Source organism: Mercenaria mercenaria, chromosome 13 (genome assembly GCF_021730395.1).
Source record: "Mercenaria mercenaria strain notata chromosome 13, MADL_Memer_1, whole genome shotgun sequence".
In the NCBI taxonomy this organism is placed as follows: domain Eukaryota; kingdom Metazoa; phylum Mollusca; class Bivalvia; order Venerida; family Veneridae; genus Mercenaria; species Mercenaria mercenaria.
In genome coordinates this window covers 16238127-16241468 of record NC_069373.1, presented here as the reverse complement: position 1 = coordinate 16241468, position 3342 = coordinate 16238127, and positions in this window count along the sequence as shown.

The window sequence follows — 3342 nt, the reverse complement described above, 5'->3', positions numbered from 1 at the left end:
GATCATTTTATTCTGTTATTTTATCATCCCAGACAAGTTTATATAAATGATCTCAAACTTTCTTTACTCCAGATTAATGTCAAACTTTCACGATTTTCAAAAAGATTGTTTATAAAGAACAGAGTACAATTCTGTTTTAGTTTCCAGAAAACTGTACTGCCTTTTGATGGTACCCTTGTGCCCCCCAAAATTTTTTGTTAGCACTTAGATTTGCTCCTGTCCATCCATCTAATTTTGTGTCATGCATATCTCAAAGTATCTTACCTAGAGTTATCAAACCTCATTGGATTGTTAATCAGCATATGAAGTTGTGCATGCACGTTTTGTTTGGGACTTCACTTAGCCAGCCATATTATCTTAAAAAGCATCTGACCTAGTGTTGTGAAATATTGGGATCATGTAAACTGTGTACCTGTTCTTTTTGGATTTCACTCTGCTGGACCAGAGTTAGACTGTTCAAAACAAAATATTTGTCTATAGGACACTGCTATTCCTATTTACTATCACTGTACACGGTTCCAATGCTTTAGATGAAATATTTTTCAAGATATACTGGTATCGAAGCAGTATCCGTCGGCTAGTAGTATGCAAAACAAACTTGTAAGTCTATTACTAGTATATGATTTTCACTTCGCTAAGCCAGGGACTGTAACTAGTCTGGCGGAGTGAAGTCCCAAACAGAACACCAGGTGCACAATTTCACATACTATATAACAGTCCTCTTGTGTTTTGTTTGTTTGTTTGTTTGTTTTGGGTTTAACGCCATTTTTCAACAGTATTTCAGTTATGTAACGGCGGGCAGTTAACCTAACCAGTGTTCCTGGATTCTGTACCAGTACAAACCTGTTCTCCGCAAATAACGGCCAACTTCCCCACATGAATCAGAGGTGGAGGACTAATGATTTCAGACACAATGTCGTTTATCAAATAGTCACGGAGAACACACGCCCCGCCAGAGGATCGAACTCGCGACCCCGCGATCCGTAGACCGACGCTCTACCTACTTGTGTTTTATGACTCAGTCTAATTCTTCTTAAGAGGCATGTGGCAAACATTCCTACCTGTTTTCAGTTCACCCGAGCACGGAGCTGGATGAGCGATTGTGAACAACGTCCATCCACACTTTCCTTTAAACATCATCTTCTCTGAAACAATTCATTTGAAATTGATAAAACTTGGCCTGAATGTTCCTTGGGTGGTACTCTTCTAAAGTTGTTCAAACAGTTACGCTAGCCACCAGAGCTAAAAATAACACAAGAGGGTCACTGACCCTAAAGTACTCGCCTGTGTACAAGGCATCAAGTGTGTTTGTATAACGTAATGGTACAAGTGCAGAGTAGGATAGCTAATATGCATTCAAAGAAGATTTTCTTAAATTGCTAATATGTGATGGCATGGGCGTCTGTATTTGTATCTGTAAGTACATGTCACACACATGGGTGTGGCCATTTTTGACCTGAGGGCACCACACAATGGTGTGAGAGACATATTGATTTACTCCTGTCTGTGTGTGCATCTGTCTGTCACAAAGCTTGTCCGCACTCTAAGTCAAACATTTCTCATCTGATCTTCACCAAACTTGAACAAAATGTGTTTGACCATAAGACCTCAGCCAGGTTCGATAACTAGCCAAATCTGCCCAGGCTCTTCGGAATTGTGGCCCTGGACAATAATTAATGAATCACCTAAACTCATAAAAATGCTGAAGAATTCATTCTCAGACATGCACCAAAAACCATTCATCTTGTCCGCACGGCTAACATTTCTCATCCGATCTTCACCAAACTTGTACAAAATGTGTTTGACCGTAAGTCCTCGGCTAAGTTTGAAAGCTAACCAAATCGGCCCAGGCACTTTGGAATTATGGCCCTTGAATTACTGAAAACAGGCCTTTTTACTCTTGTCTGCAAGTCGAATATTTCTCATCCGATCTTCATCAAACTTAAACAAAATGTGTGTGACCATGAGTCCTCGGCCAGCTTTGATAACTAGCCAAATTTGCTTAGGCACTTCAGAATTATGGCCCTTGAATTACTGAAAATCAGCCTTTTTGCTCTTGTCCGTGCTCTAAATCAACATTTCTCATCAGATCTTCACCAAACTTAAGCAAAATGTGTTTGACTGTAAGTCCTCGGCCAAGCTCAATAATTCTCCAAATCGCCCAGGTATTTCAGAATTATGGCCCTTGATTTACCCAAAATCGGCCTTTTTACTCTTCAAAGGTATATTTGTAGTGAGTAAACAGTATAAAAAGACTGACTTACTATTCAAATGATTAAGCAGTTGTGGGACACATGCACTTTTCTCAAAAGCAGCTCTAGTTTGGACAATATTTGTAGAGAGTCAAGCCCTTAATCACATGCCAAATATCAAAACTAAAGAGAAAATTTTTGAAGTCTGATAGCTGAAAACCTAATTTAAATGAAAAAGGCCCATAATGTTCAATGATACGGAAAATTTTTAACAACTTTGAAAGAGCGCTACTCAGAGATCATTTGTGTAGTTTCATTTAGTAGTTTTGAAGGAGATATTGTTTAAAGAAACTGTTGATGAAAAGTGACCACACTCTCTGGCGGCTATGTTTTTTGACAAATTAGAAAAATTTACCAGTTTTTGTAAAAGGTCAAGATTATTTTAAAATCGGGGCAAACAGTTCAATGCAAGAAGATCCATCTAGCAGTTCATGTAAAGAAGTTGTTTAAAGGTTTTTCTATTTTTAGCTCTACTGGCCCCTAAAATGGGCCAAGTGCCCCCATTTGAACAAACTTGGGACAGGCCCTTATAATGATGCTGAAGACCATGTTTGATGAAGATCTATCAAGCAGTTCCTGTGAAGAAGTTGTTTAAAGGCTTTTATAATTTTAACTGTAGCAGCCCGTAAAAGAGCCCAAATGCCCCCATTTGACCAAACTTGATAGACCTCACCAGGATTCTTCAGACCAAATTTGGTATTATTCTGACCAGTAGTTTCAGAGACGTTTAAGTCACAAGAGATCACAGAGTGATCTTAGCCCCTACCATGGAGCCATTTTTGAATGTTCCAAATTTCAAGACTAGCTCAAGGTCAAAGTTCATTTCGGTACACAAAACTGTGCAAGAGGTCCGAATTTGAAAGCTGTAGCTTGGGAAATGTGAAAATCAGTCACTAGATCAATTTCAAGTTCAAAGTTCATTTCAGTATATAAAACTATACAAGTGCTTAAAATCTGAAGGCTGTAGCTTTAACAAGGAGCTGCGTTCAATAAACGCTTGATGCCCTCAGTGGCATCCTTGTCGACAGATTTTGCACCTAAGTCCAAAACGAGGTCACGTCCAAGGTCAAACTGAGGTCAGGTGATGTCT